General features: G+C 38.7%; 1 long non-coding RNA gene across 2 annotated transcripts in view; it reads left to right on the top strand.

Moving 5' to 3' along the window:
• Positions 1 to 4,715: 4,715 nt before the first annotated feature.
• Positions 4,716 to 24,011, top strand: part of LOC103163022 — a 31,090-nt gene continuing 11,794 nt past the window's right edge. The window contains exons 1-3 of one of the 2 annotated variants that reach the window (XR_004770425.1): positions 4,716 to 4,927; positions 7,705 to 11,237; positions 15,294 to 15,455. This is a non-coding gene — a long non-coding RNA (uncharacterized LOC103163022). The remainder of the gene's footprint in view (positions 4,928 to 7,704; positions 11,238 to 15,293; positions 15,456 to 24,011) is intronic. The other variant, XR_004770426.1, reaches the window with a different exon arrangement.

A 24,011-nucleotide genomic window follows, 5' to 3' on the forward strand; every position in this document is an offset into this window, starting at 1 on the left:
ACCTTTACACTGTGGGTGGAAAAGGTTTCGTGCAAAACATAGTCAGGGACACATTCATAATGAGGGAACATAGTAGGATGTGCTCTTTGATAAATTATATCAAATATGTTATAGATTAATAGAGCTAACAGTTTGTTGACATTCACTTGAAAACCCACTTCCTTCCATACCAAATCTTTCAACCGTGTGACTAGCAAGCTTCAGTTTGAACTGATTGTATTTTTCCTGACTTACCAGCCAACTTTTCTGTTGGCACCAATAAGCTGTGAATACAAGCAACATAATGGTGAAGGAAAAAGACTTGGGGAGACAAGGCCTTGAAAATTTCAGACTGAAGGGGTCCAGGTTGGCCCATAAGACTCTGGGTGTCAAAGCCAAGTTGGCTGTGTATCCTTGAAATACATCCAAACTGTAATCTCACTTGGTAAGGAGAAGAACTTAAAAAAGTCAAATGTTCTCCAGACCCAGCATGGTCCAGTTTAAGGGTTATTATTTCCCATCTTGTCTGTAAATAATGGCACAAACGTAGACTCTTAATGATCTTATTTCCCAGCAGAAGGTGACACCTAACAATTACTGCTCAGCCTTGTACCTCTGGGTGGCATTGCTCCTTGGTGAACACCCAAAGGTGGAGACATCAAGAGCATCTGACAACACTCCTGGGTGTGCGGTGCTGCCTGTGGCTGGTCTGGCAGCTCTGCCCAGTTTCAGGTGGCAGATGCCTCCAGATGATGACTGTGCTGGAATGACCAGCACAGTCAACACAGAGCAAAGCATCTCTGCTGCTCTTCTGTTGATTGTGGTTATTGTGCGTGTCCCGCCTGTGGAAGTAAAGAAGCAACATTGAAGACATCCTGCTTTGGGGTCCCAAGCTTTGAAATATGTATAAACATAAATATATACAAAGAAATAACCTGTTATATTTTATAAGCTACCTGAAATACTTTTGGGGAAAATACAGATATCCAGATTTTTTTTCAAAACAATATATGTTGCAAAAATCTTGAGAAGTTTGTTGATAATGCAGAGTCTAATTAGTAACCTGAGGAGCAAATAAGGCTGATAATGCTACCTTTTCCCACTGGTTTCAAGACATAGATAGCAGTGCCTTTTCTTAATGATAAAATTAAGTATCCAAGGCATACCATTAGAGATTAATTTTGATTGGACAGCCAAATGTGTGTTTGTTAGCAGAGAAACACCAACATCCCTTGCCTGTCCTAACTTCTATTCAGCTCTGATACATAATTTCAGACCACTTCCAGTCCCCTTCTGAAGACTTCTCTATAGGAGGATTCCCAGCTATATGATGGCCAGGGAGTTGAGATGTGGCTATAAATCAGTAAGGTCTGTTTATTTTGGATCTTCAAGGCAACCAAGGGAAGATATAAGGCTAGCCTTCTCAGAAGCATTTGAGCTGTTTCTGAGACCCTAGGATATATGACCAACTTGAAATGGATGCTATCCACTAGATCTCTGTATTGGTGGTTCTTCAACTGATGACGGTAGCTGTGGTCTTGAATAGGGTTTGAAATATCAGGCATTGGGAAAGGCTTCTGAAACTCATTCCTAAAGAGTTATTTAACACACTCTGTGTTTAGCATTAAAATTACTCTGGTGTAGAAAAAAGTCAGAACATACTAGTTTTACAGTAGTGTGTGTGTGTGTGTGTGTGTGTGTGTGTGTGTGTGTGTGTGTGTGTGTGTGTTACCTGGCTATTAAGCCTGTGGCTCTGCACATGTTTATCAAATGCTCTACGGCTGAGCTATAAATACACTGTATCCTTCATGTTCATTTTCATTCAAAGTCCTCATATTAATCAACAAGTACTAGCTGACTATGAAGAAAAGAGGAAGTACAAACAAGACACAACAAAACAAGAACCCCACAAAACAAAAACTATGGTTGGTCATTAGTCAAACTAGAAGCAGAGACACTGGCTTCCTTGGAACAGATTCACTCTCTTATTCAAAATGAAGACTGGCACCTGAAATTCACAACACTAGTGCTAGGGATGACTCACTTGGTATGGTACTTACACAAGCATCAGGACTTGAATTTGAATCCCCAGAACCCCTGAACAACTTATGTGGCAATGTGAGCCTATAATCCCAGTACTTTAGAGATGGACACAGGTAGATGGATTCTGATGCCTCACTGGCCAGACATGTTCTAGGTACACTGAGAGACCATATCTTAAAATACAAGGTCAAAAATTATTTAGGACGGAATCCTAATATTAACATCTGAACTCTGCAAGCACTACATGTTGAGCAAGTGCATGTACAGGTGCAGAAGTGCAGGAACACACACACAGAGACACACTAAAAGACACACCAATTCACAACGCTTAGTTTAAATGTAATCTAAAGTATCAAAATGAAACTATCCTTTCAAATACTATGTTGTAGAATAATCTTTTTGTATACTGTGAAGATGTGTATCTTGGATTGATTTAATAAAAAGCTGAATAGCCAATAGCTAGGCAGGATTTTCTTTCAGGGCAGAGAGGATGCTGGAAAGAGTCACAAGGAAATGCCAGGAGACACAGAGGAAGCAGGACGTGAAGGAGGAGAGGTAACAAGCCATGGAGTCATATGGCAGGACATAAATTAGTAGAAATTGATTGATTAATTTAGATTATAAGAGTTAGTTAGAAACAAGCCTAAGCTACTGACCAAGTATTCATAATTAATAAGTTACCTCCATGTTGTGATTTGGGAGCTGTCTGGCAGAACAGAAAAAGACTTTCTAAACTATGAAAGTAAGTTTTTTTTTTTTTTAGAAACCAAAGCACATTTTTCTGTTTCTAGTATCTAATCATACATAGATTACAACAACTATACATTGCTATTAGTGAGTCATTGAGTTAGCTGCTAACTTAAAACATCTTTACATTTTAAAACTCAGCTTGAATTGTGATTGCATAAATTAGAAGTAAAGAAAATGATTTTTTTCTGAGTGGTTTTCTTTTGACAGTCTGGAAAATTCTTTAAGGAAAAAACATCGTATTAAAAAGTCTAAATTTAGATTCTTAATATTTACGAAGGGCTAATGCTGTGTTGGATACATTGTATGTACCAATGTCCCATTGCTTATAGACAATGTACTAAATCAGCCTTGTATCCCATATACACATGTGGCCACACAGAGAGAGGGCTAGTTCTAGGCTTACCACTGTCAAATCATCCTTAGCAATTATCTGTCTCTTTTAGAATGAATGCTTCTGCAGCTTCTGTTTCATGCCACTATCCCAGTGCTTCCCCCAACCAACATATATTCCTTGATACCTTTCTGAAAAGTCTGTGAGTCCAAGTCATGAACACAATACCCCTGATCAAAAGAATGGGCCAGCACAGGACAGACTGCATAGTTTGTTGGATACAGGGGAGGCTTTCTGAATACTCAGAGCAAATAGAATAACATATAGCAGAAAGAAAACCCAATCTTTGTTCACACTATTGTTTCCAAAAATGTGAAATTCTACTAAGCTGCCAAACCATACAATGACTAACCAGAAAAACCAATAAAACATGACAGATCTTGTGGGCTGGGTAATAATGAAAGCTTAAAGGCCTCGTTATGTATATCCTAAAGGCCTCTTACCATCACCCACCTAAGCCTCTTATTAAAGGCCAGGACAATCAGCACTGAGGTCTTTTTTGTTGTTGTTTTAAAAGAACTTCTTTATTATTTGAAAAATATTGTAAGATACTCTTCCATATTGAAAACTGAAAGCAGAAATAAAGAGTCCTTTGGGGCTTGTCTCAACTCTCTAATTGTTTGATATTTATGTAAAGCACTTTTTCATACAAGGAAGCCAAAGTAAGGCATGAAGAAGCAGGAAGCCTGCAACAATCCTGCAATTGTTCATTTAAAACTGAGAGACTTAGATTCCAAGCACAAAAATGTTACTATTTCTGAAAGACAACCTAGTAGCTTCAGGAGCATAAAGAGAAAGGTTTATGCTGTTGCCTAGGAACCATCAAGAGAGGGAAGGTTTACACTGTACATAATGACATTCTGGGTTTGCCTTCTCATGGAACTTAGGACAAGTAATTAAACTCTAATAGACCTTAATTATCTCATATCCTAAATGGAGATATTTGTTTGTATCTTCTCCCTCTACTAAAGATCCATTAGATAGCCAGGTCAAAAGGTATCCTTACATATCTTTTACAGTCAGAAAGCCAATGTCCTATTTCTAAAGGTTTGGCTTCTTTATGAGTGGGCCCAGCTTCTTGACACAATCAAAACTTGAATTCAGTATCATTTGAATACTAAAGACAATACAAGCCCTTCCTCAGTAGAACAGCATCTGTTTATTTCTCTGCAGGCTTCCTCCAGTTCAGGACCCAACCTCAGACAGCATAAGCATATAAGGAATATATGATATTATTCTTACACTGTAGTATGTTATAATATATTAACTGTTAAAAGAATATTATTAGTAATATTATGTATTATTCGGGTCTAATGGCCTTAATGGTTGTAATTAGAAGAATGAAGCCACCCTTGGCTTAAAGCACTGATTCCTAAAATGTCTTAACATTTCACTACGGGGAAGATATAGGGAAGACAGAGCTGAGTTTAAGCTGAGAGTGACCAAAATTATCACTCCGTTTTATCCTCTAGAAAGGAAAATTCTTTCTTAACTTGTCACAGTCAAATGTATGGGTCTAGCTAGCCTCAGATCTCCTTCTCCCCTCAGGTTATCGCCATGCCTCTTCTTCATGCCTCCAGATCCTTCAGCTCTGACGTTGGATGGCAGCAACTAACAGCAGAGTCACTGAGAGGGATGAGATAGCTGAATGCTTGGTACATGAAACAATGAAGAAGACCATTGTCTTCTTGGTACATGAAACAATGAAGAAGACAAGTGTCCCAGTGGACATTGCTGATGAAAGAGGGTGGAGATTGTCTACAGGTACGTAGCTTGTAATGTCTTTTCACCTTGGATGGAAATTTCTAGAGCATTGAGGCCATAGAAATAGAGTGGGTCAAAGGAAAACTTAAAATGATGAGAAAGTAGCCCCTAGACAGGGTTCAGAATAAGGCTTTGCCTCCAGGAATCTCAGAAGTGGGTGAGACCTTGATGACAGTTGCAAAGTAACTCTTGCATCATTCCAGATACTGACCTGCCTCTTACTCTAATCTAGTGATCCTTGGAAATGAGGGGGCTGGTGCTCAAATGCTCATGTGTTTATTGAAACCTACACCTGTGAAAGCACTCATATCTTGAAAACTAATGACTTGCATACACAAGGCATTTACTGTTCACAGTCAATGAAGCATTTGCAAAGAAACATGGCATATGAGGGTATATGAAACCACCTTCACTTGGCCATTCCCTCTGGTGGTTATATTAAAGGCAGCTCTATTTTTATACTTCCCTTTGTAACACCTCCCCCCTGGGCAATATTATTATAACTCTATCAGAAATGCTTCCTGTTAATTGCTGTTTGTCTTCAATTAATGTGTACTATGTCTCACCCAGACCTCCTCCTCTTCTAGAACTATCCCCACTCTGGCACTAATTACTGAACCCAGAGCCTCCAGTATGCTAGCCAGGTGCTCTACCGCTGAACTATCTCTTGAGGCCTTCTAGGATATTTTGCTGAATCTGTTACCACCATGGATGACAGATTTATAATTACTCTGCTATGTCAAACCCTGCCTGCTGTGGGACAAGCTGTGTCATTCCCTGTGAATCCCAGAGGTTATCAGGTCCTTAACTGAGGACCACAGGCACCCCGAACCAGCTTCCTCCTTAACTGTGAATCCAGCCCCACAATCTTTGCATCCCACCCCCACTATCCTTGTATCTCACATTCACCACCCTTCCCACTCCGCCCCACCCCTTCTTATGCTCTGTTCTCTTCCCCAACACCTTCTTCCACTTTTTTCTACTTTCCCCTGGATGAGTGATGAGTGATGAGTGTGCCTGTTTGGAGGGTGGTATTACAAGGCATCCAGTCTTCACCACTTGGAGTCAGGTAACTAATAGAAAGGGCGTGTGTGTGTGTGTGTGTGTGTGTGTGTGTGTGTGTGTGTGTGTGTGTGTGCTTTCCTCCATGAGGAGACTTGAATATCTTATGCTCCCTAGAGCCTTGACATCCCAAGGAGATGTAACACACATGTAGCTTTGGTAGCCGAGGCCTGTAGCCCTCTGTGACATACACTCCAGCCTCAGCTTTGTAAGAGTGGTTCTCACTAAGAGCAGGCCTTAGTCCTTTTCTGGGTGGCTCCAAGCAAATTGTAACCACAAAGCTGCTTGTTTTTTGCTGGAAAACAACAAGAAGTTACTTGAAAACAGAGCTAGCCTGTCAATGACTCTAATCTGTTATAACTGTGAGTGGCCTTGCCCTTATGCCTTTGTCCACTCCCTCTAAAGGATAATACAGCCATTCTTTTCCTTATGAAGTCAAGGCTCGGCTTCCTGTCATCTCTTTTTGATCAAGCCACCCTTGGTACACACTGAACTTTCTCCTCTGACCTCCAAGTTGCCAGTAGCCAAACTAATGTATGCAAAGTGGTATAGGAATGCAATTTTGTATGCATTACAACACAAGAAATTTGATAATTATATGTCTATTATTTTGGCTATTTTCAGCACCACCACCCAGGCTCCTAAGAAAGAGTCTTCCATTGTGTTGTAAAGTTTGCTGTTAATTTAACAAATGCCATGCCCCAAAACCTTTCAGCAGCTGTCACCTTCAAGTCATCAGCACTATGTCCAAAGGCAAATTTTTGATGTGAAGGAAACTGTTTTGCTTTAAGATTTTGGTTAAGTCACAACAATAAAAAGAGTTCAAGCAGAGCAAACATGGCTGTTACTCTTTTAAAGCCCCTTTCTAGCTTTCTCCATAAACTTTGTTCTACTTAGCTTATGAATACTAGATCAAAAGCTTGCCAGCCTGACAACACTTCTAATCCATTTCATGATCTTCCTCTGGCTGTGTCAAAACACCATCCCTGGGGAACCTCAACACTGTCCTTCACCACCCAGCCTACAGGCAAACCAGTTGTTGAGGGCACAGCAGAAAATAGAGAGAGGGGTGTAATTGCTCTGCCTGAAGGTAGGCAAACAAGAGATTGTATTGCAGTGATTTTTTTCTTTATCATTTGCATAATTGCTGTACTCCTTTGATTTGCTTTTCCAGTAGAAAACTGGCTCCAAGCCCTGCAAATTGCTTTTATGAAAATCTGAAAGTGAAGAAGTAAAAGCATGTTGCTCCAATTAGCTTAAAACCCAACTGAATCTGCTGTTGGCCTAAAAGAGAGCTGTCTGAAGAAAAACAAAAGCAATGCCTATCATTTTAGAATTGGACACTAAAAGGAACAAGAACGGTTTCTGTCCTCTTTCTTGCTGAGACTGTGAGGAGGCCTGAACGTTCTCATTCAAGGTCAATGCTTGTGTTGTCCTCTTGTGATGATTGTGAAACAGACTGGAGTAGGGGGAGATGGTGAAAGACTGGAGGAACATAGCTCCATTACTGTTATGCAATTGGCCCCTGTCCACCCACTGAAGGTTGGGAGAGAACAGGGCGCAGTACTCACCTCTACCGGGGAAAAGCAAGAGCTTCCTGTAAGAGAGGCGTGTGTATATTGGCTGAGGAACACGCACTCTGTTGTGTGTTGGTGGTTGCTCAATTTGTTTACATGGTAACTCGCTTATTTACTCGTGTGTTCTTTGTTCTCCAGTGAAGACAGATGATCCAGCAGAGCAAATCTTTGTCTCTTATGAGCTCACCCTCTCCTGCTGTCTGTGCCACACCTGTAATTATAATTATGGCCCACTGCTCAGGGATGCTGCAATCCCTTCCTGCTGAAACCCATCTCGAGTTCACAAACCAAGTCACTATGCAGGGAGAAAATGCCTGAGTCGATGGAATCTGCTTCATTAGTACCTTCACTGGTTCTGCTGGCTGCAGTTAACCTCCTAAGAAGATGCGTGTGGCCAACATTTTTCAGATGCATGGGCACATCCTTGCATTTTCAAAGGAACTATGACGTTAGTAACCACAACTGGGACACTCTGGACAAGCATAATGAGGCTAGGCATTTTGAAAGTTGGTTGATATGGAGATAAAGTGGCTGCTGATGTATTGCAAGTATGCCATAGAAGGAGAAACTCTGGAAAGTCACCAGAAGGAAATTAGCACAAGATGGTCATAAAAATCGTTACAGATTGACTTTATTTTGACAAAAATCTTTCTTACATGTCTCAACACTAGTAGAGTCTGTGATGCTAAAATAATTCAGCATTGAAGTTGTCTACTCTTGATATATAAACAGCCTGATGGTTGTACAAATTCACTGTCATCTTGATGAAAAAATTAACACAGAACTTTGCTGTCAATTATAATGAGAGGGCTATGCAACTTTGTTTCCAAGTAAATGGAACTCTTATATTTTCTAATGAGGTATAGTCTCTCTTTGCTAGGGTGATTTTATTTTCATACAGAGGACAAAAAAGGCATTGTGATCATTGGATTTGTACATAGCTTATGATGTGACCTTTTTGTTGTTTTAGGTTCAAAATAGGACTATTGGGTTTTTAATCTACAGAAAACAGATGCTATTTCCCCTCTTCCAACAAGGTTTCATTTCTAGAATCTGAGCCCAAACATGACAGCCTTCAATTGCTCTTTTGTATTTCAGTTTAGACAAAGCATTCAGTCAGTGTGGTAGCATATCTGCTTTTTATTCTGTTGCAAATTTTGAAGATTTTCTCTGGCGTATCAAATAAAATACACCCCGGAAAACTTCAGAGATAAAACTTAAACAAGTAAGTTTGAGTGAACCAAAATGAACTTTTCTTTAGGTTCTTACAAACCAAGTGATCAGCACAATTTTGTTTTACTTTGGAGAGGCAGGCCCTTTTCATTTCAACAGTGAAATATATTGGATTTTAGACTAATTGCAGCAACATGTCTCACTCTTGACTTCCAGATTCCTACAAAAACAATTCATAAAGGCTTTCATTAAAAACAAAATAGAAAAAGATAAGAAACTTAATTGAAACAAATAACAATAATTAACTCAATTTATCAGCTGACATCTGTGATGTTAAGAAAAAGGCTTCTGGCTAGAATGTGTAGATTGCATAAAACATACATTCATGACAGGACAGGTGCTTTTGAAGCAAAACCTGCAAGGCCCTGGGGGAGAACTGTAGAGTTTGAATTTACTATCAATGCTGTGGTTCTTTGCCTGTTTATTGAGTGGGTAATATCAGTACCACAGCATCAGGACCACATACCAGAAATGTCTTTTCTCAGACCATGATCTAGACTTTCTTATTCATTAGCCTTGGTGTGACAGATTTGCCTTCTTGTTTCAATAAGCCATGAGGGGATTCTGTTACCTACTGAAGTTCAAGAAGCATTGGCTTACATCTAATCTACCTCCTGGCCTCCAAGTTTGCTTACTGTAATCATTCTCCACAGTTACCACGTACCCTTTTAAAATACTGGTTTTCTATGTAACTTTTTTCAGGTTCCCCATTGCTGTGCAGTTGAGATATTTATACTCTGCACACACACATACACACTCAAGTGTAGACACTCTCAGCTCAATACTTACAAAACTCCAATCACGTTAGCACCTTGAAGATCTGCATGCATATGCCAGATATTTTTTCTCTGTAGAGTCTATGTATTATCCACCCCTGGAATACCCCTTCCTCTTTCTTCCAACCACTTCCTCCTGCTTTTGTTTATCTGGACAGCTGATTAGCAACTTTGTCCTTTCTCATGCATCTTCCAGAAGCATTGCCTGAATGCTTCTTCTGTGTCTTCCTCTCTCAGCCAGATCCCTTTCCCAAATGTTGTCCCAGAAAACTGTACACTACCATTGCTACACACACCACCCAATTAGCACTAAGTAATAACTAGTAACTTGCTCCTGTCCCCGCTTAGTTATCAGAATCAAAATGGAGCAAGCTGTTACCTATAGCCTTGATATCCAAAGTTGGACCAAAGATTTTGTTCATAACAAGCAATTTCTGATTCTCTATATACCAACTGACTAACTGAACAAATGTATAGATGATTTTTTTAGAACAACAATTATAGATGAACAGAGTGAATCTAAATTGGAAAAGTGATCTCTCAAATCTCTATAGAGATTAACACCCTATTTATTTCCCTGTTTCTTGATCCAATGTTCTCAATATTAAATCATATTGGTTTTTGGACACAAGGAAAAATTTACCAACATTTCTTAGCTGTTTTTGTTTTTGTTGAGAAAACTTGGACTAGGAATCCTCTTCAATTCGATTTATAACACTTTTACCAACATGATTTTGATTTTGCAAGGTGCTAAAGAAAGGTAGTGGGCCTGTTCAAAACAAAGTGACATTCTACTTAGTACCTAATCTCCATGTCTTCTTGCTGTGTGGCCCATCTGTTGGCTGCAGGACTCACATCATGGCTTGATGCCACTGCTTTGTTGACTGGGGAGATTTCATGAAGTAGCTAACCCAGTATCCTGGAATAGAAAAGTCGTATGGCTAGGAATGTGGGCTTTCTTTGCCTACAATGTATGGGGATAAATGTCTCCTAACTCATGGGACCAGTGGGAGAACTAAAGACCAGTGGTCTGCAAGGAGTACTTAGGAAAATGTCAGGGAAACACAGGCAAAAATAAAGATACAAGATAATAAGATACAGAGTGAGCTACTGAATTCTCAACATGGGAGAGGCAAAAAACAATTACAAGGTCAAAATACAAATTCATATTTTACACTAAGATTTTATTAAAGCTTATCACTTATTTGTGTTACTATTAGTTTTAACTGGAAATAGGGCTCCTCTGGTACATGTTAGATTCCAAAAATTCAACATTAATATAACGACACAGTTCTGGAACTCATTCATTCACTAAAAGCAAAATATTTGAGCATTTTAAAATTTCTTTTGCAAAGACTAGCACATTATTGCCATTGTAGGTTGAAAATACTTGGAAGATTTTTATAGCGCATACATACTGTACTCAGGCTCCAATGCGAGAACGCAGCAGACTTTTCTAATTCCGACTCAGACTCTTCTTGCTTATTTAATTTGTGGTCAGCTCGTAATCATTCTCTCTACCCTTTGGAATGATTCAGCGTGGAGTCTCCCATGTGGCCAGTGGAAGTCCTCTGCCCAGTCAGACTTTGTGCGACAGAGGGAAGAAGAAGCAGCTCTATAATGAAGAATGGTAGTGAACAGATCTTCAAATGTCCTGAAAGGGTAAGGTTATTTTTAAAAAGTTTAAGGGCTTATATAGGTGGCATGGCCTGTCGCACCCCCTACCCCCCAAACTTCTTGCCTCCCCACCCCTTTGCCCTCTTCCCCAACCCCCTGCTCCACCTCTGGACTGCCAATACAATGAACCAATGTGTCCCGGAGAGGTGGGAAAGATGGAAGAGCAGTGCGTGTGCTGTGGAGACAGGCCAAACTGGAGACTTGATGGCCGTGACAGGTGTGAGAAACAGCCGAGGTCAACAAGGGAACAAGTGCCCTCAGACATGAACATGGCTTCAGGTGGCACCACAGACCACAGACATCAACATGGCCTTTGGTGGTAACCCCAGTGGGGTTGGCAGTGTGCTACACGGCAGCCTGGAACTTACACAGACTCAACCCCTCAGCATGCTGCCAGTCCACAAGACTGCAGTGGCTCTGGACAACAACAGAGGGCCAAGATGAGGAACCATTCACTTTCTGGATTGGATCTCCTTGAAGGATCACAATCCCTTCTTCCTCTGTGTTTTCATCTTCCATTTCCTTTCTATTGGAACTGTCAGCACCTCATCTAGGTATTATCATTATGATACTGATGATGATGATGATGATGATGATGATGAAGGTCAGTTAAACTGTCAGTGGGGATGTACTCTGAATTGATGCAGATACAGAGATGACCTGCAGAGGTGCCAACTTGTGCAATAGGGAACTTGGTGAAAGACTAGCGAAAACAAAGCTGTGAACTTGAAAGTGAACTAATGAGCCTGTCCAAAACAGCCAAGAACTACTATACAACCAAAACAGACTTGTTCATTCCATCCTAGAACTTGAGCAAAGAACAACAATACAACCAAAACAGACTTGTTCATTCCACCCTAGAACTGAGTATTAATGAGTCCTCTTGGTTCCTGAAGTGGGTGTCCTAATAAAACTAAAGGAGGCATAGAATTGTAAACTTACACAACAGACTCCCCTGCAGGGCTTTACTGCCTGGAAATGAAAATCATTAATAAGGGCTTGGATATGCTATAACCAGTGGATCATAGTAAATTACCTTTCTGTGACAAACTTCCATGCTATTCCCAGGGTCAATTTACAAATTACTTTTCTCCTATCAGCTCTGGGAATACAGGCAGCCTTTCATTTTTATTTCATATATGTGTTTCGACATTTTACACACTGGGAGCCCAAAGTTTCAGGGAAGGAAAATGTTGCTTTGGCTGGACTAGCAGAAGGATAGAGAAAAAATGCTGAACTGTGTGATCTAAGTTATTGCCATTGCACCCCTGTGGAAGGATACAACCTGTCCCATTGTATCAGAATGCCAAATGCCTCACTTTCTCCCTCTGAAAGTCATGACTAATGTGGTGCTTAGCTACATTCTCTCAAGAAAGCCTTTATTCTATGGTGTAGGGAAGACTGCAAAATGACACAATACTTCAATGAAAAAAATCCTAGCCTAGACCTGTACTCTGATAGCAATTAAAAGAGACATCCGTGTCACAGGTGAATACCTACACGTAACTATATTGTAATGTGTGATCTATGGTCTGTTTCCTGTCCTATATGCACTAACATTCAAATACCCCATGCCAGAGGATGATTAGGATCAAACAGCCTGTGACTTTTTAACCATAACATTTAAATCAGTACTTCCTATATATAGGCTTAAAGGAAAACACATGGGTATATGTTCAGGAAGTTAGATGAGGTGTGAGCTTCAGTTTCCTTCCCTGTTTCCAGTTAAAGTGGGAAAATGCATTCATGTGAATATACAAACATAGAATTAGGACTATATGCATAAACTTGGTTGCTATTTTTATATAAGTATATTTATTTATACTTCAGAAATGTATTAGTTGTTGTTTCTCTCCGACAGTCTCAGTGTTGACGTGTTTTTAATGTTTCAAATGTCTCATTAGATTTGCATTTTCTTCCCTCAGAATGAATCAGTTGTAGTTTTGGGAGGCTGGGAAGTTGTAGGTGGGGATGGACTAGTAGGTACACAGAGGGAACCAATCATCAAACTGTGAAAGCCCAAAGAATAAAATGGAGACAGTACAAAGCTTCAGGCTTTAGTGAATTTATTGAGTGGCTTTTCTCCAAAGAGCTAAGATAAAGTCATGATTTCATTTATTTGAAAGAAACAAAACTCTCATCCAAACATGTATTTCTTATCCTCCTTAGAGTTGAACAATTAAATGTGCTTTCTTTCTTCAGCAAATGTATTGAGAAAATTCTTTTGTATAGAGAAAATTATAAAATATAACAAAAACATTTATAGCATGAACATAGGAGAAAAGGTACCTCCCTCTAAGACAAAGTCACCCCTTCGAATGAAACATGATCCAGGCCAAGGTCAACAGATTAGCACTATATCTACTAAGATAACAGACTCTGTATGGCAATTCCCTATTTCTGCATCCACACAGTTCCTCCCATGGAGGCCTAACCAGCAGTGTAAATCTGCCACAGAAACAGGTGAAGGTTTCAGAGACTTCAAGCAAATTTAGCCTTTGAATTCAGGGTCACTATATAAGCTAGCTTCTAGTGTGTTTGTGTGATCAATATTTCTCAATACAAGTTGAGAGACAAGGAAAATATTTGTTTTAAAGAATAGCTGAAGCCGGGTTTGGTGGCGCACGCCTTTAATCCCAGCACTTGGGAGGCAGAGGCAGGCGGATCTCTCTGAATTCGAGACCAGCCTGGTCTACAAGAGCTAGTTCCAGGACAGCCTCCAAAGCCACAGAGAAACCCTGTCTTGAAAAAAAAAAAAGAATAGCTGAAATTTTCATAGAGGTTCTTAAAGTCTCATTAGACCAGTGGTTCTGATCATGTAGGTCACAACTCCCACGGGAGTTGCATATCAATATTCTATACATCATATGTTTACATTATGATTCAAAGCAGTAACAAAATTACAATTATGAAGTAGCAACAAAGATAATTGTATGGTTTGGGGTCACCACAATATGAGAAACTGTACTAAAGTGTCTCAGCATTAGGAAAATTGAGAACCACTGCATTGGACCAGAATTCTGAATTTGAACATTTGTTTTGCAAATACATTGGGCCAAGAAACTTGTACTGGGCATTCTCGATAAGCATGATGGGGCCTGTCACTACCCTTACACCATATGCAGCATACCAATGAGCTCCCTGGATTCACCTCAAAACTGATACAGTGATTTCAGCAAGAAGGAGAAGAGGCCTTGTTAGCTCCTTGTCTGTGATCCTGAAAGTTCAGTCCAAGGATACTGTGATCTTTCTTCTGATTCTTCTCTCTCTTCTGGCCCCATGTTACCTTCCATTGTCTTTGGGGGTTCTGTTGCATAAGAGCCACCTCATCAAATCTCTATGTTTTATGCCTGCAGCTTTAGTGCTAGCACTACCTTAAGGAGAAACAGAAAACATGTCTAAGCATTAGAAGAACTGGATCTTACCTGTTTGGTTTCTTGCCTGGTTTTTAAGAACAATTGGTTCTCGGGTAATTTTATCTGTTGTAACACATGGTTAAATAGAATGTTTCATTTATCTTTGTTTCTGTACTCAATTCCTTCTCAAGTAGGGTGTTTCTCAGCATTGAATTTAACCTTTACAGGTTACAAAGTCTGGTCTTTGAGAAAAATCCAATCCACCTCTACTGTAAAGTCTGTCAATTCCTATAGAGCTGTCTTTGATCATCTGAGATATTAACCACCAAAGAGAGCATGGTATGGGTGTGATTACTGACAACATTTCTATCAAGTTACTTTCTCAAGGAGGAGAGGAGGAAAGTTGAAGTAGCAACCTCTTAGTGGACAAAAGCAGTCTGCACTGACAAACCGGGGAAGCACTGGGGCATCAGTCTTTGGTCGGTAAGAGAGAGAAGTCACAAACTCCACTAGCACATGGCAAAGACACACAACAGCTGATACTGATGCACCTTTTAGAAAAGGGGCTTTTCTCTCTTATTAGTCAGAAATGCCAATGAATAAAGTGTCACATCTTACCACATGACCCCATAAAATAAAGCTGCTATTTCAAATTTATCTTATTGTGCACCCATTTTAAACTCAGGATGATGTCCTCCTATTCATCAGCACTACGGTCTCCAGTAATGGAAGCAGCCTGTGAAGGTTTCCTGAATGCAAGATCAGGCTACCACCTAAAGCATCCTGCCTGGTGCTTTAGATTCAAGCCTCCAACAAAATATTTTCAGAAGAACCTTCATCCTTAAATGTAAGCACTTCTCACTTTAACCCTTCAGTTCCTAAGCATAAAGTGGGATGGTCTTTAGTAATGTTAACAGAAGTTGGAAGTAAATACAAAATGTTCTAAGGAGTGGTAAATTTCTGGAGGTAAGTGTGAAACCAGCTCTAAGAGAGGAAACTTCCAGAAATGCCAAGTGCTCAGGGTCCCAGTCTCTTCTGGACTCTGGTAGTAACTGTCATCACAGTGATACCCAAGCTGCATAAAAACTCAGCAGATGTCAATACTCACTTATCTAATGGGCATTAACTGGATGTTCACAGTACCCTGAAACAGAATATAGTTCCTGTCTTGAAGTTGTTAGTTTATTGCTGGCATATAAATAGATAACATTCATATCTGACTAGAACAATGACTAAAATAGGGGTCATCAGGACAGAGAAAAGGGTTACTCTCTTAGTAAACTTTCTCTAAAGAAGAAGCTTAGCCCAGTGTGGAACAGTGAGTCTGAGTTAGTCACAGGAAGGAGGGCGAGGGCAGAGGGTGTCCCCAGCAGAGCAGAACAGTCTGTACAAAGGTGGAGGAGCACAAAAGGCGTGATGACTTTGAGACATGGAAAGTCATTAAGGATAGCAGGAGTGTGCTGGCACCAGGGAGTGGCAAGGCAAATAAGACTGGAGCTGAAGGCAGGATTGAGGGTCATTAAAGATGGGTTAAGTAAATGGAAGGATGTGCTGTATACTCATGACTGGATCAGGAAGACTTGATGAAATAAAGCTGTCAGTTATCCTCAAGCCAAATCATGAATATGTTGGAAACCATAGCTCAAGCTTTTGTTGTTTGTAGACTGGATTTGGAACTTGATAAGTAGATTCTGAAATTAAGTGAGAAATTAAATGAACACTTAAAAGTCAACTGAAAAGGACGCTTGTAAAAGACTTAGCCTGCATGTTGGGTTTATTACATAAAGTTGTAGAAATTCAGACTACAGTGTTCACAAAGGGATGGACATCACGCTGATGGCATGATTGATATGGCTGTTCATGGTGCCTACACTCTGTGACTTCAGTTTCTTTGTGTCTCATCTGGAATAGTATCTACCAGGGAGGAGTCATCACATAAAGCAGCCATATCTGCTACCTCCACTTCCATCACTGTCTTTACTCCCTTTCTTTACCTTACTTTCTTCTTAGCAACTTAACAGTCTTTTAATATTGTAACTGTCTACAATGTAAACCACATGTGCACATGGGCACACACACACACACACACACACACACACACACACACACACACTTCTTGTTCACTGATGTGTTCTCAGGGTGTGAAATGCTACCTGGTATACAGCAAGTATTCAATTTTAACAAGTAGACGATACCACAGGGTACAGTATTCATAAGCAATATGAGTAAATATGCCCCATTTGTGATCAAGCTGCCATTATAAAATAATAGGAAAAGGACATCATTCCCTTTATAGGAATCCCCTCTCTTCAATTTACCTATCATTGAAGGATTTATTCTTATATATCACCCTATGGTTGTTCTCCAAATTTTAAGAAGACCCATTGTAGAAAAGTGATCATTATCCAGATAAACTTAAAAAAAATATATTTCTTCCATTATAAATCAGCTCCAAATGGATTAAAGACTTAAAGGTGAAAGTTTAGTCTTAAGAAATAGAGGAAATCCTCTTAAAGCTTTCCGATAAATACAACTTCTTTAGATAAGAAAGAAATACTGCAAATCATGACCAAATACATTAAAATGACAAGGGTCTCATTAGGGCTAAGAAAGAAACTCAGTGGGGAAGCTCAGACTGTCTCCCAGGACAGTGTGGGTTGGATTACTGGTACCACAAGGTAAAATGAAAACAAAGCCAAAATGTACCCATTCATAATACATGACACAAAAGAGGAGATATAGTAGCATACTGGGAAAAGACACAAATAACAGAGGATTAGAATCTAGCATATTTAATGAAAATCCTCAAACCAAGAGAAAAAGACAAGTGAGCACAAGAAAGTGGGGGAAGGCTAAGTAGCCTTACTGGAGATCAAAAAATTGCTACTTAAACCACAATGAAATACCATTTTTAGTCTTTAGTTTTGCCAAGACATTTTTTAAAAGTTGGGAAATATGAAGTGTTGGCAAGACTGAGCAGCCACACTCCGATCCATTGCTTGTGGCTGGGTAATTGTAAAGTGGCTATGGAACAAATACCCTCTGGCTCAGCAATTTCATCTTTAGGTACAAAGCCTGGAAAAGCTGCCACAAATGTGCAGCTGGAGACATGCACAATGTTGGAGGAGCTTTGCTCACAATAATGAAGCACTGGATCCTATGCTGATGTATATTAATCACACAGTGAATAAGTGAGTTTCACTAGGTTTACCAATGACTTGGTGCAGAGATGACTCACAGGGCCCAAGTCCATGAAGGGGAACCTAGAGATGTTATTCTGAATGAGAGAAGCAAATCACAGACAAAAGCACATGAATCCACTTATGTGAAGTTCAGATCCAGGCACATGTGAACTACCATTTCTCTAGAGATGCCGAGAAGTAATCATGAAAGGCAATGAACTGTTGAAAGGAAATGAATGAAGGAACTAAGCAGTTAATCTCATTGTTTCCTCTGGCTATGGGAATTCATCTGCCATAAGGACAACTTTTCATCTATTCATTGCTGAGAGCTAACCTTTTTTGTTTGTGAACACTTAAAAAATTAAAACTAAATTCTCTTCTTGGGTAGAATTCATTTTCATAACAAATATGTACAAACAACAACAAGTTTCAAAATGTGATTAATTTAAAAAGTGATTTGATTTCATTTTCCTTTTAGTTGGCAAGTCCTCCTCCAGAGTGTGGCAAATGCTACATTCATGCTTTACAACTAAACTTTCCAACTAGGGTGGGCATTTTTTCCTTCCAGGTGTATGTACTCAATTAATTCATGGTCCTGATGTTTAGAGTTCAAAATGACTTTGCTCCCCCTCAAAGTTGTTATTGTGTAACATTTGCTCATAGAGGAAATTGATGTGATCATGTCTGGCTTAGCAGGAAATGAAGCAGATAAGTAGTTAGACCATTCATTACACTTAAGTCTTAGTGGACCAGGCACTCAGTACTGTCCCGCTTGTCTTGGTTTACTCTATGTTCTGTGGATTCTGGATTTCACATTAGTACCTTTTAATTTAAGATAGCATTTCACTATGGGGACCAGGCTGAAATCCTCAATCTCCCACATGCTGGAATTATTTAATGTCATTATCATAAATTATTTTCATACATTCAAATGTTTAAAATTCTGAGATAATTGCTATAGTAGCTTAGTAATGAACAAAAACATGTTTTTTTTACAAAGCTTGGAATGGAAACACGTAAACTTTCACTGATTAGATGCTACTAAATAACTACAGCCAGGAGCTTTCAAATAATAGCAATAGTAACCAAGAGCACAAGATACATTAAGAACTACAAATCTGTAGCCATAGGACAAAATCATACCCACAAGAAGGCTATGCCTTCTCCTCTGTCTTTACTTGAAAAGAGAAATATTTTCCATTCATTAATTCACTAAAGTCGTTACTGAAACTATGTAACATCCAGGAAGTGTAAAGTTCTGCCTTTAAATTGTATAATAGTGCAGTTGTGTCATTCATACTTCAGTGGATACTAACATAAATACATACCATTGTTATATTCTACTGCATCTTCTACCTTAGCGTGTACTTACTATATAAAAGCTTGGGGAATTGGAACAGCTACTCTGGATGTACCCCCAAAGACTCTCAGAGGTGTTTGGTGTATAAATTATGTAATAGTGGGAACTCCAAACAAGCTGAATTCCTGTTCTTTTTGCCATTTCCTGGTTGTGAGGGTTATAATAAGGAATTTTATTTTTCTACATCTCCGTTTCCTTATCTCTTACCATTGCTTCTATTCCAATACTTCATGCTAAATCCTTGTATAGACTTTACTGTCAACTAAAAGCCATTCTATTTAGAGTCGTGTTGTTACTAGTTCGTGTGGCAATAGCAATAGTATGAAATTTCAGAAGATTCTCCCTCATACAGCTAAATCCCAGACTCTTTGTGGAGTACATACTGCATGCAGTTTTACAAGGTTAAGGGAGGGAAGGAAGGAAGAAGGAAGGTAGTCTCAGCTTTGTGGAAATACCAATGCTAGAAATTGACTAAAAGTTTGTAATTTTCACTTCAATTAACTATTACAGCAAAGTTTGCATGTGAGTTTGAAATCATCTGATTTTCCTTAGAATTTCTCTTTCACCCTTTGTCTGTCCAAACCTGCTGCCCAATTTCAGCCTAGTGTTTTGGAAAGCTAGACTTTTGAAGCAGTTGGAAGAAGGTGACTGAGGAACAAGCATTTATTTTCCAGATTGGCATGGATCAACTAATTGACAGGCCTTTTCCCATGCTCTAAACACATCAAGCCTGCTTGATCCCCACCTCAAGTCTACTAGCTCATTGCAAAATGATGATAATAACACTACCCTATTTTGAGGAGGAAACAGCTTATGTAGCCACAGGACTGCAGATCACATCAGTGAACCTGAAGAGGGCTAACCTCTACTCAGTGTGAAGTATTTACTTGGTTGCTTCTTTTGAGGGGAAACTTCTGGAAATGAAACAGTCTCCATTAAAGACATGGTACTTTTTTCGCTTGTATAGTTTCAAAGTTTTCTATGCTGGTCTTCCCTTTTTAACTTTCTAAGGAGTTTTAGAAGAAAAGTCAGTGATGTGATAGAGTATCGACTTGGTAAAGCACTGTTTACCGCAATCATTTCCATGATTCATCCGATGAAACAATAGCAAGGAGGTGAATTTAAACTTGAAAGGAAGTATCTTTGTGAATAAAAATTTCAAGTGATCTTTTGGCTAGATGAGAGGTTTTTAAAATCTATTTCCAAGACCGAATGCATTTAAAGGGCATTACTACAAAGTTGATGATAATAGTATATCAACTAATATCTGATAATTCTAAATATATCTAGTCTTGATAATATAAAAGAAAGGAAGAAAGAAAGAAAGAAAGAAAGAGTCATAAAGTCAAAATACTGCCCTTTCCCTGTAGGTTTGGCTGACCATGGTCATTCATTTTAACATCTGTTAAGGTCACTTGCTTTATGAAATAATATATTATGAAATAGCAGGTCATAAAAGAGTGATGACTGCTTGTATGTTGTCCACCATATGGCCCTATTCAGCAATACTATAGGAAATGCCACATGCTTGGTAAACAATAGGCATAAAAGGCATGTGTTAACAGGAGTGGATAGAAATCTAGTAGCAAAAGCTCAAAGTCCTAGAATGATAAATTTTGGCCCCACGAGGATGAGGCTAATATCATTAGCCATTTATTGCAAAGGAACTAAATCTTTTCAAATTAAACTCATGATGGATTTTAATCACTTGGCTAATGTTGGTAAATGATTATGCCCCAAGCTGTTACGATAACGATCATTATTAGCAAAAATCTGTTTTACAATGTTTCTAATGCTCAAAATTAATCCAGAAGTCAAGAGCCATTAAATCATTTCACCTGAAGCAGAATTTTAAAACATGAGCATATTTCACGCAACTGCCATTTAAAAACAAAAGCTAAGAAGGCGATGGAAAAATACAAAAGAAAATCAAGCTATTTACTACAGCGCCACCAAGTGACCAACCTCGCAATTCCCTGTAAAACCCAAACAGTAAATATGTAAATGAAAATGCTGTAGCCAGAATCCCAGAGGGATGCTCTGATTGAACCACGGTGAGTCTCATGGGTGCACGAAGTCTGCTTCCCATTCTTTTGAATCACAGTACTTATGTGAGATTCCTCATGACTAACCACACAGGTTCCCAGAGAGCATTCTAAATGTCAAAACTTGAAACAAAGGTGAAAATAAGATTATTTAAACAGCAGCTATCCTTACAGATGTAAGTGGGGGAGTGCCTGGGTGCCCATTGCTCTTGACATTATATTTTGTCATCAAAAGAATAAAGTATGAGCAGGTATAATATTTAGAGTGTATAAAATCTTAGATTAACTAACATTGATTTTTTTTCATACCATTCCCCAGGCCAGAAATCCTATGAGGCAAGAATATGTGCTGTCGAATCTAAATCTAAATCTAGCTCTCAATATATCTATCTATCCATCCACGTATCACTTTATTATCTGCCTATAATTAATAACAAGAGATGATTTTTAAAAGTGGAAAACTAAAACTTTTTATAATTCTATAAAAATAATTTACTAATATTCTCACTAGCAATGCTTAAGACATTAACTTTTTCATTTGTTTATCAAGTGTATAAGGAGTTGCAACTGTTCCAAGCATAGTGCTAAAGTCTAAGACTGGCAATGCATCATGGGAACTCATGTTACTAGGAGTTCAAAACTAGTCATGTAAGGTGGAAAGAATATGGCTTAAAAAACAATGAAAACTTAAGACAAATTTCGAAGCAATATCTAGGGCCACTTCATCTATAGACTACAGTAACTGACTCCACCCATATGAGCTAACCCTGAAACGATGTTTTCACTAGTAAGGCTAAGCATCACAAAACTGGAAACCAAGCCAGCAACAAAAATGACTACAGGAGTGACACGCTCAATGACTAATGGGAGAAACTTCAAAAGAGCTAAATTTAAGCCATTGACTTTATGGGATTAGCAAACCAGGCCTAAAAATAGGAGGCAGACAAAGGAGTTGATAATGTTCTCCAGTATACAAAGAGGTAACCATGGGAGTGAACAGTAAAATGGAATTAGGTAGAGGAAAATTTAGATAATATAAGAAAAGCAGTTTCCTGTTGAAGAAAATCGGCAGATTAATACAATCACTACCAGTAAACGTTGGGAGTTCTATTTGTTGATAAGTGGAAAACCCAGACTGGAGCTGGGAAGTGTAGCTAAGGAGAGGAGTAGGCCTGGTGGTGCCTCTCAGCCTCCCAGTGTAGTGATCTGCACTCTACCAATGTAACAAGTGTGTTCTCATGAAACTTGAGACCTAGTTTGAAATGTTTCAAAATCATAAACTGTTCAATTACACCTCAGTTCCCCTTTTATTTGGTGCATCTCTCCATGGCACTTTGTTAGATTTTGAACAGACCCATACTCTAGTTTATTGAACAGAGAACAGAATCCCAGTCCTATATGCCACTAACTAAAAATAATTCAAGAGCTATTATTTCCAACATGAAGACTACTGTTGATGTTTACTCATATATAGCAATTCAAATTTTTGGTTCTCTCCTGTACTGAAATAAGAAAAACACACAGAAAATATCACCTGCATTAGGTTTACTGACTCTCTGTGCCTCGTCTTCCATGCCATGCCTTCTAGAGAATTAGAGTTTATTATCTCAGTCAGTTTGTACTGGCTCCTAGTCTGGTCACATTGGAGAGGCCTGGTCACTTATACTTGCCTGTTGCCTTTATGTTAAAGGACAGAAAACAAAAGGTGCTGTTGTTCTTGGAGTTGCCCTGTGGGTACTATGACTATAGAGCTCTACTTGGCTTCAGTGCCCAGCTTGGAGAGTAGAGTTCATGTATTTCATTCTCACCATTTCTGCCTTATGGCTTGGACCTTGCCTCTTGCAGTTGATATGTGACTTCTGATTTCAATCATCTGCTTGTCCCTACACCAACAGATGTACTATTTTTTTCTTTTCTTTCCTTTCTTTCTTTCTTCTTTTATTCTTGATATTTTACCTTGTCTTCTAGATCTCTGTTGTGACCTTCATATTGACACATAGAGTTTGTACTGTTAATCTGCATTGATCTATAGGGAAGCTAAAGACAAAAAGACCAAAGTTTCTGACCCAATTTGCTCAGTTGACATAGAAATGTTTTCTATGTTTTTAGACTTTTAAGAATTTGTCCTGTGAAAATATATTTTTTACTATTCTTTATTCATTTCAGGTATTAATGAGTCATCAAATCAACAGTGATAGTTCTGCTTGTGTAACAGATTACAGTTTAAATTGCCCTTTAAGACATAAATTATTAGTCATTATTAATCACTTTTTATAGGCAAATGAATTTTTTGCTAATGTTAATTTATGTTGTGTTTTCAAGAATCAAAGTACTAGGATTGCTTTGTTTTGTTTGTTTTCTATGAATGGTTAGAAATCTATGTTCTAGAATAATCATATAACTATTATACCCATGGTTTACCAAAGTACTATTCACTATAACTTACTATGTGTACTCTATAATTTTCTTGCATAAGTAAATTATTGTTATTTCTTGTTAAGTACAGTTGGCATCCATATTTTTCCTCTGCCATAATTAGAAAATTTGATCAACAGACAGGTAAATAGATGGTCTTTCCCAACAAGTTATAATTAAAGTCCCAAACACTTACATGTTAGGCAACAGATTGCCTTAAAAAGCACCTATGCCTCAAATGGACCCACGTTATTTCAGTAGTAACTGAAGATACAGAAAATTGAAGTTCTAGTCCATGGTGCATTATAAATCCCAAGACTCTAATTCTAATTCTAATTCAGCACTATGTTACAATTTATGGAGATTTTTCTATCATGTAAAAAATATATACAATCCTTGTT

The sequence above is a fragment of the Cricetulus griseus genome, chromosome 6, assembly GCF_003668045.3.
Source record: "Cricetulus griseus strain 17A/GY chromosome 6, alternate assembly CriGri-PICRH-1.0, whole genome shotgun sequence".
In the NCBI taxonomy this organism is placed as follows: domain Eukaryota; kingdom Metazoa; phylum Chordata; class Mammalia; order Rodentia; family Cricetidae; genus Cricetulus; species Cricetulus griseus.